The following is a 10,170-nucleotide window of genomic DNA, read 5'->3' as shown; positions in this document are numbered from 1 at the left end:
TGTTATTCCAGTGGTTGAGGCACAGAAACACTGTGGTCATAGAGAATCATGCTTTACACTATCCAAATGTGGTTCTACTTGTGTTCAAAGTGCCTCACAGTCTCACTTTCCAATATCCTTGGCTTATGTGAAAATATCTTCACGTGTGGACAGTAACTCAAATAGATGCTTCTGTCTGAATTAACACTGGAGGGCCCTACCCCTCAGGTTTGCTAAACCAGTTTTCAGTATGTTTTCTGAGTTTGAATGTTTTTGAGGACACTGTTGAACTAATGTAAACTTTCTAAAATTCATAATTTTATGAAATCATGTTACATTTCAGATTTACTACACGGTTTAGATTTACTACACAGGAAAACAGGAATTTACGTGGGCACATTTTCTGCTTTCCTGATTTTAAAATGTTTTCCTGATTTTGGATTAACATGTAGTTGAAAGCTGTAGAGCTGGACTATGTACTTCTGGGTGATAGACATTAATTCCCATAAAACTGTCAGAGATGAGCATATAGAATCACAAAGATTCCCAACGTAAATTCTAGCAGTCCCTAAATTGAACAATGTAAACAAAGGAGAATTAATTCAAGATTCACTATCAACCCCATTGCCTCTGACCTAGCTCAGCACATGTTAGATTTATTCATCAGTTCCTCTGGCTTTCTTTCTAATAGTAGAAATAAGGAAAAAATTGCTATGAATCTCCCTGGAAATTCTATTGGTGTTTAATGCACAAATACTTATATCTAACAAAATATTTTCACATATACCAAGAAGGAAAATTACCTACTATTAAGAACTTTTTTAAAGAAAAAAGTAAGGAAAGGGAAGGAAAAAGTAAAAGAAATTCAAGATAATGCAGATGATGGAACAAGAATATACAGTAAAGTGACTACAATCAACACATGGTAAAATAGAAAATGTTTAAAAAATAAGGAAGGTATATAGAATATCCTTACGGAAGTCAAATATAATTTTCACAAATAAAGTATTTTAGAACTAAAAATGTTTATTACAAAATATTCACAAATGTACATGTACTTAAAAAAATGGCAAAAGGAACTCATGTGCCCTTCATCTAGGTTCTATGGTCATCAACCTATAGCCAACTGTCATTCTCCTGCACCCGTATTTTGACAGCTCACCAAAATTATTGAACAAATATAGTGCACTATATGGAGTCATGCCCTAAAACTAATGTTAATACATTTAATCCATCCTTTCTTCTTCTCTTTAGTCTGGAGGGCTCAAAACATAGCCACCCCTGTATCTACCCTTCTTCTTATTATTTTTTAAAATAATTTAAAAAATTTTTTTAAATTTTTATTTTTTATTGGTGCAATGTATTCATACATCATAATGGTACAAAGAAAATACTTTTGTAGACATACATGCACACATCGCCCAGTTAGCCCCTACCCGATCTCCACCCTGTTCCCTCCCCATTCCTCCTTCCCATGCTTGGCTTAGTGGTTGACATCTAGTTTTATAGCAATTTATCCAATATTAACGATGATAATCTTACAAAACAGTTTCATTTGTCTGATACCAAGCTTTTGATGACGAAAAGATAACAGTTCAATATTTCTTTTTGCTTTCTTTCTTACCAGAGAATATTTTTTTCTTTTCTTTCTTTTTTTTTTAGGTGAAGCTATCATACATTTATTTATTTATTTTTCAGAAAAAAATCTATCCTGATATGGAATATGGACTCTAGATACCCAAAACAATCTCGAAGAAGAACAAAGCTAGAAGATGTATATTTTCTGATTTCAAACCATATAAAGCTAAAATAATTGAAACAGTGTAGTACTATTCTAAAGGCAGATATATAAACTACTGGAGTTAAAAAAAAGCCTAGAGCTAAATTCTTCCCTATATTGTCAAGTTATTTTTGACAAGGTTTCCACGAACATTTGGTGGTAGAAATAATAATATTTTAACTAAATATTGTTGAAACATAATAAGTACATGGAAAAGAATAAAGTTGGACCTTTACCTAATCCCATATACAAATATTAACTCAAAATATATAAAAGACCTAAATATAAATCTTAAGACTATAAACTTTTAGGAGAAAATCTGGGTCAAAAAACCTCACAACACTGAAATTGGCAGTGATTTCTTGGATATGATTTCAATGGCACAGGCAACAGAAGAGTATACAAACTCCCTAAAAAAAAAATATTGTATATCCAAAGACAGTGTAAACAGAGTTAAAAGTTACTGATAGAATGGGATAAAATATTTCCAAATGCTATATCTGAAGGTATATAAATATTCCAGCTAGAAATCCTAAAAATAGCAACAATAAAAGCAAACAATACAATTTAGAGATAGGTAAAAGACTAACCTAAATAATGAATCTCCACAGATAACCAATCTTAGTTGTCTGTTGAATGGAAAATCTTATTTCTCTGGTTCTGGTGTGTGTTACCTATTTCTTCTTTGTAGTTAATCTCTGAGTATTTTCTCTAGCACTGGTTTTGAAGACATAAATTCCTTCAGTTTCTGTTTGTCGTGGAAGCTTCTTATTTCCCCATCTAATTTGATAGAAAGTTTTGCTGGGTAGGAAATTTTTGGCTGGAAGTTGTTTTCTTTCAGAGTTTGGAATATGTTACTCCAAGCCCTTCTGGCTCTCATGACTTGGTTTGGGAAGTCTGGAGTGATTCTAATCTGTTTGCCTCTGAATGTCACTTGGCCCTTTGTTTTTGTTGCCTTTAAGATTCTCTGCTTGGCTTCCACATTGGTCATTTTGACAATTATGTGGCGTGGGAATCCTCTTCTCTGATCTTCTCTAACGGGGGTTCTATAAGTTTCCTGGACCTGTGTATCAACCTCTTGCTCTATGTTTGGAAAATTTTCTGCTATTATTTCCTTGAAAAGATTGTTAATCCCTTTGATTTCACCTTCTTTTCTCTCCTCTATTCCAATTATTTTTAGGTTAGCTCTCTTAAAATGGGCCCATATTTCTTCAATGTCAGATTCCTGCTGTTGGATTTTTTTTCTAAATTAGAAACTATGCGTTCATTTTTTGAATGATCTTCTTCTAAGATCAAAATTCTATTCTCCATGTGGTCTAATCGGTTGTTTGAACTTTGATTTGAGGCCTTTACTTCATTAATTGCATCCTTTATCTCTCTTTGGCTCTCTCTGAATTCTTTTCAGAACACCTATATTATTTCTACAGTTATTTTCCTGATTTGATCTTCTAGAAATCTCTGATTTTCTGTTTTATCGGGTTCTGATGTTGTGGGGTTGTGGGCATTCATTGCTCCATTGTTATTCCTCTTTCCCATGATTTCGGAAGTTTGTGCCTTCTCTGGGTTCTTCCCTAGGTCACTACCACTTCACTTAAGGTGGTGTGGATCTTGAGTCTGTGGTATCTCAGTCCCCACTACTCCTTTACTGGGTTGTATCGCAGAGTCTCAGACCCAGGGAGTCAATCGAGGCTGCTTTAGACCATGGGGGGTGCCCGGTTGGGCGTTCTCCTATGGTGTAATATCTCTGCCAACACCACTCCGCCACTGGGTCAAGTCCCTGGGAGTACAGTACTGGGATTTCTCCTCTAGGGGCCGCAATTTGACTCACTGTTGAGTGCGCAGATGGAGCTGTAGTGGACTTGGTGAATTTGCTGCTGCTGCCGCCGGTAGCAATATGAGGCCGCTGCCACGCCCTCGGCCGTGAGGCTGGCGTATTTCTTCTCTGTTTTTGAACTCCACTCTGAGTCACTGCAGGGTGCGCTGAGCCCAGCCCCTGGGAGCTTTAGCTGTTCCCTGCGCCGAGAAACCTGCCGAATCCCGCCCGGCTGTTCCACAGTGGCTCACCTCGGCTCGCTGTCTGCCGCTCCTCTCTGGAGTTTGGTGGGCTGTTGAGTGCATTGGTCTGGTGCCGTCTGGTGAACTCGCTGCTGACGCCAGCAGTAAGGCGCTGCTGTTGCGTTCTCGGGCGTGAGGCCGGCGTATCTCTCTCTGGTTTCTGGGCTCCGTTATGAGTTCCCTTCTTCTCTGGAGCCTGGTGCTGCAAGGCAAAATGCTGCCTGCCACTTCACGTCATGGCTCTGGCCGCGGCACTGCAGTCTGGCTTCTGGTGTCTTGTTTTTCCAGCCCTCTTTTCCCTTAAAATTACATCTTTTCCCTTAAAATTACATCTTTTGTTTCTCTGCTGATGGTGTTCTCTGGCTATGAAAGGCACCGATTCTGTGGTAATAGAGATTGGTTGTTATCGGGGCTCATAAGCCCCGTTTTGCTCCGTCGCCATCTTCCTGGAAGTCTTCTTATTTTTTTATTTTAGTTCTGCTGTTTTGATGAACTGACTCACCCAGAAGACATCTTCTTAAAGACTAGTGCTTCATACAACCAAGTCAAAGTAAGGGACAGGCCCACAGCTCCTCATTCCAATCCTCCTTTGCCTGCACTCAGAGCCAGGATGGCTATGGGTGAAGTCATGATGCCTGTGAGGATCACTCTCCTGCAGCTCTGGCTGGAAGTCTGGCTCTGCCTTTTTGGATGGCCCCAGATTGGGCATTCTCAATATCACACCCTCCCTGAAATAGTGATACTCTTGAGGGTAAATGACACTACTAGAGGTAAGAGGGCTCCAGGATGGCTCTCCTACAGCCTGCACTTTGGGGAACAGACACACGTTATCCACATGAAGCCCAAGAAGGTTTTGGTGTCCAGAGACCTCTCTGTGTTCACCTACACAGACCAGGGTGCTCTGCTTGAAGACCACCCCTTTCTCCAAACTAACTGCTACTAAGCCAGGCGTGGTGGTCCACGCTTGTAATCCCCGTGCTTGGGAGGCAGAGACAGGAGGATGGCACAGGTTCAAAGCCAGCCATGTGTGCTGGCTTAGGAGACCCTGTTTCCAAATAAAAATGAAAAATATGTCTGGGAGTGTAGCCCGGAGGTAGAAGGGCTTCCAGGAACCCCAGTACCACACACAGAAAAAAACCCCACAAACTAACAGCTACTATCATGGGTATGTGGAAGGGGACCTAGAATCCCTGGTTTTTCTGAGCACATGTTTGGGAGGCCTTCAAGAAATGCTACACATAAAGGACATTGCTTATGAAATCAAACCCCAAAGTCATTCTACCACATTTGAACATCTGGTTTACAAGAAGGACAGTGAGGAGACACAATCCCCTCCCTTGTGTTGTGCATTAACCAATGATGAAATAGCACAACAGTTGAAGCTTCAAGAGAGCAATAATTCCATTGTGATGCAAAGTGGCTATGAAAGCTGGTGGACCCACAGACGGCTTGTGGAAGTTGCAGTGGTTGTAGACAAGGAATGATTTCTTCATAGAAAGTAATATCTCAAATGCGCAGGACAAAGTAATAGCAGTTGTCAGTGGAATAGATGGCTTTTATACTGCAATGTACAGTGATATGATTTTATGTGAACTTGAGATCTGGAATAAAGGAAATCTCTCATAACAACAGGTGGGATAAATGAGGCCCTGAATGAATTTTGCAAATGGAAGAAAATCAACTTAATTATGCACATTCCTCATGATGTTGCACATCTTTGGGTGAAGAAGAAATTTCCTGGACAGCTTGACCTAGCCTATGTTGAAACAGTATGTCATCTTAAGCTTGGTTGTGTGGTTGTCAGTTTTCTAGATGATGATTTGACTACTTTTGCATACACTGTGGGACATGAAATGAGTCATAATATGGGCATGTTACATGATGATAACACATGTACATGTGGGAGCCCCAAATGCATAATGTATCCATAAAAAAACTTCTGCTACAAGATTCAGCAACTGTAGTTGTTCTTACTTCTGGGAAATTTCTATGAAAAAGAACTGTCTCCGTGATGTGCCAAATCCAGGGGACATTTTCACAAAGCTGCACTGTGGGAATGGTGTGGTTGAAGAAGGAGAAGAATGTGACTGTGAATCTTTACTATCATGTGATAGAGATCTGTGTTGTTTGTCAAGCTATTCTCTGAAACCCGGGGCCACCTGTGCTGTTGGGCACTGTTGCGAGAACTGCCAGTTGATGCCATCAGGCACTGTGTGTAGAGAAAAGGACAATGAGTGTCATCTGACAGAGTAGTGCAATGGATCTTCACGTGAGTGTCCAGAAAATGTGCATATGCAGGATGGGGTTTCTTGCATGGACAACGTCTACTGCTGTGAAAAGAGATGCAATGAGCATGATGAGCAGTGTAGGAAAATTTTTGGCAAAGATGCCAAGAGTGCAGATGTGACATGTTACATGCAAATGAACACCCAAGGTGACTGATTTGGTAACTGTGGTGTCAGTAGCATTATATTTGTAAGATGTAATAACTTGGATACCCTCTATGGAAGACTTCAATGTGAGAATGTTGCAGAAATTCTCGTTTTAATGGAACATTCCACTATGCATTAGATTTATTTAAATGGCATTACCTGCTGGGATACTGACTACCATTTTGGGATGACATTACCAGATATTGGTGAGGTGAAAGATGACACAGAGTGTGGTCTAAATCATGTGTGTATCCACAGAAAGCGTGTCCCTGTGTCACTTTGGGAAAATGACTGTTCACCAAAGACCTGCAATATGAATGGGGTCTGCTACAGTAAACATCACCATCATTGTAACTATCACTGAGACCCAACAAACTGTATGAAAGAAGGGTATGGAGATAGTGTTGATAGTGGTCCACCTCCTAGGGAAAAAAAAATAATGATACTCCCAAAGTTTCTCCTATTCATAATTGTATGGACTCCTATTTGCTGTATATGTTGCTTTGGGAATTTTATAATTTGGTGGGAAAATCCATATAAAAAAGGTACAAAAGTGCAAAACGTGAAAATGTCACCTAATAAGAACAAAAATTACAATTATAGGAAATAAATTCAATCCTTATTGATATTCCCCATGTGTTGATTTTTTTAGTGTCCTGGCAATAGAAAGGCTATTGTGTATGTCAGAGATCTTTGAAAGAAAATCCCTTAAATCTATTAAGTTTCAAACTCATGAACATTAGCTACTAAGTGCAGGTAATTCTTGGAATAGTCCCACATTTCATTGTTTTAAGACTTTTTATGAAATTATTCCCATTAAGTTTCCTGAGGAAAGTCCCAGCTCATGGATTCTGTGTGTATGTGGGAGTGGGCGGGTGGGGGTGGGTGGGTTAACTTGGTATCTTTCAAATCAAAATTAGCCTTCCCTATTTACTCTGCTTTTTCACATGAAGAGAGTAAATCCACAAGTTGCACTACTTCTCAGTTCTTCCAACTGGTTTTTGTCCAGAGGTGAGCTGATGGGGCACAGGTACCTTGAGAGAACATTTAACTGATGTTCCTGCCTATGTGTCTCAGTATCAGCTCTAGACTTGGCCATCTGTGCTTCATCACTGTGTCTATTTAGGACCTCCTAGAGGTACCATCACCTAGGGGGATCCACCTTACTCAGAGGCCAGAGTCCTGGAACCCTGGGATCTACTGCAAAGCTCTGGGGTCAGACAAGGCCTGACTCTTCCTGTGCATCTTCAGTCCTGGTGGTGACAGCCACACCTTCAGTCAATAACCTGTGCTTATGTCAGGAACAAATCTTCTCATCTTGTGTCTGGATTCTCAGGCATATAGAACTTAACTTGATGCAAAGGAGAACACAGGAAGGAGCCAGATATCAGAAGGTTTGGCATTTTTCACCACTGCTCATTATTATTATAGGGGATATAATTTAAAGATAGATTACCTTTCTTCAAAGTCTGAAAAAAGAGAGTAATAGAACTTGCCAGTTGACTCCTATATAACTTTTATTGTAAAAAAAGGTAAAAATGAAAATTATTTACAATTGGATATAGGAAGCAATGTCTTAGCAAGTCATGTTTCTATAGAAAAATGGCCCCAGAACTCCCAATTAAACTTTTAATACCATATTTTATTTTGGTCAGAGGACTGTGGAAGCAAAGAGAAGTAGATGAACAGCAGCTTTAGATGTGAAGGACAGTTTTGAGTTGGCTGAATACTGGCAGCCATTTGCTCCTCCAGAGCACTGGCTGATGCCTGATGGGAATTGAGGATGAGCTTAGTGCAACCAGCAGAGAGGACCTCTGCTGAGAGGCAGACATACCCCACCCTCTCAGTTACTTCACAGGATTGGGTTCAGAAATTACACATTTGGGGCCCTTCAATTCAAAATCATTGTTTCCTAAGTTCTACTTGGTCATCTTTTAATTTCATGGCTATATAGCTAAATATATTTATGGGGTACAGTGTGATTTCAGTATATGTGTATCATGTAATGACCAAGTCATGATAATTAACATATCCATCATCTGAAATGAATATCATTTTTTATGATGAAAACATTCAAAATTTTTTCTTACAGTTATTTGAAATATATAATGCACTATTGCTATTTATAGTCACTTTGCTGTACATTAGGAAATAAGACTTAATCTCTCCTAACTTTAAAAATTGTACCCAACTTTTCCCATGTTCCTATGTTCCCTTTTCTCAGCCTCTGATAACTACAAATCAATACTTAAGTTCTATGAGATCAACATTTTTTCATTGCATGTATGAGTGAGATTATGTAATATTTCCCTTTATGTCTCTGGCTTATTTCCTTTACCTATGTCCTTACTTTCTTAACCTAAACCTCTTAATACTTTATTTCCTTAGCCTAAACCTCTTATGATTTTGCAAATTAAAAGGTTCCATTCTTCTTTATGGCAGAATAGTATTCTCATATACATCACATTTTGTTTTTTATTATATTTATTTTTTATACATCTTGATGAAGTTCTAGGTGACAGAAGCATCCATGCACACAGCACTCATTGAGCCCTTGTTCAGTTCCCACTTTACTCACTCTTCTTTCCCACCTTCCCATGCTCAGCACACTTTCATAAGTTAGTGTACGTACATCATTACAGTTCAGGTGTTTACCTCTTCAAGTTTCTTTCTTTATATATTAATTGGTGACCATTAAGGCTGATTTCATCTTTTGACTATTACAAACAGTGCTACAGTAAATACAGAACAATGGATTTTCCACATACATATTTGATTTCATTTGGATAAGTAGTGGGATTTCTTGATCCTAAAGTAGTTCTATTTTTAACTGTTTCAGGAGCATCCATACCATATCCACAGTGGCTGTATCAATTTATATTCCCACTATCATCTTATAAGGGTTCTCCTTTCTCTACTTCTTGGGCAGCAGCTTTGGTACATCCTTTCTTCCTTCTTTCCTCCCTTCCTTCTTTCCTTCCTTCCTTCCTTCCTTCCTTCTTTCCTTCCATCTTCCTTTCTTTTTTTTTCAACATTTTGTTAATCAACATTCTAATTGAGATGAAGTAATAAATTCTTGTGCTTTTGAATTGCATTTCTTTAATGCTTAGCAATGAGTACTTTTTCCATTTGACAGGTTTTTCTTGGGCTGGGGGTTTATCTTTTAGCAAATGTCTACTCATGTTGCCAGTTCCTAATTGGATTATTCTATTTTGCTATTGAGACTTGAGTTCCTTTTAAATTCTGAAAATTAATACCTGGTCAAATATAAAATATGCAGTTAATTTCTCTCATTTTATTGATTGTCTCTTCATTCGTTGTTTCCATTTCTATGCAGAAACTTTTTTTATAAAGTCACATTTCTTTACTTTTTCTTTTATTGTTTATGCTTTGAGTTCTTTTTTAAGCATTCCTTCCTCTGACTGACTTCATGAAGCATTTCTTCTAGGTTTGCTTCTAGTAGTTTCACGGTTTGGCATCTTCTATATTCAGTTTTTCTAGCACCATTTGTTGAAGAAACTGTTATTTCCATTATGTTACTCTCAACTTTGTAAAAAAAAAAAGCGGTTGTTTGTTAACGCTTGGATTTATTTCTGGGCTCTATATTCTACCTAAGTGCCTATTTTTATACAAATAATATTCTCTTTGGTTGATTTGTCTTTATGGTATATAGTAAGTCAGATATTATTATGTCTCCAACTATGTTCTTTTTGTTAAATATTGCTCTATGTTTCTGAGGTCCATATTGGATCCATCTAATATTTTGTTTCTTTGAAGAATGAAATTAGAATTTTGATAGAGTTTGTATTGAATCAAGATATTTTTTGGTAGTATTGACATTTTTGTAGCATTGATTCTTTCAATACAGGAACATGAAATCACTATTTGCAATTTTTATAAGTATTTTACAGTTTTCACTGTAGG

The 10,170-nt window shown here is 38.1% G+C and overlaps 1 pseudogene across 1 annotated transcript; it reads left to right on the top strand.

The window, feature by feature from the left end:
- The first annotated feature begins 4,424 nt into the window (after positions 1 to 4,424).
- On the top strand, positions 4,425 to 7,477 carry LOC308273132 (disintegrin and metalloproteinase domain-containing protein 25-like; annotated as a pseudogene). Its single transcript has 3 exons — positions 4,425 to 4,750; positions 4,968 to 6,718; positions 7,373 to 7,477. The product of its transcript is annotated as a disintegrin and metalloproteinase domain-containing protein 25-like (transcript).
- Positions 7,478 to 10,170: the final 2,693 nt, after the last annotated feature.

The sequence above is a fragment of the Muscardinus avellanarius genome (genome assembly GCF_963383645.1).
Source record: "Muscardinus avellanarius genome assembly, chromosome: 14".
NCBI lineage: Eukaryota > Metazoa > Chordata > Mammalia > Rodentia > Gliridae > Muscardinus > Muscardinus avellanarius.
Note: the sequence above shows the minus strand (reverse complement) of the source record. Positions and strands in the feature narration are given on the sequence as shown.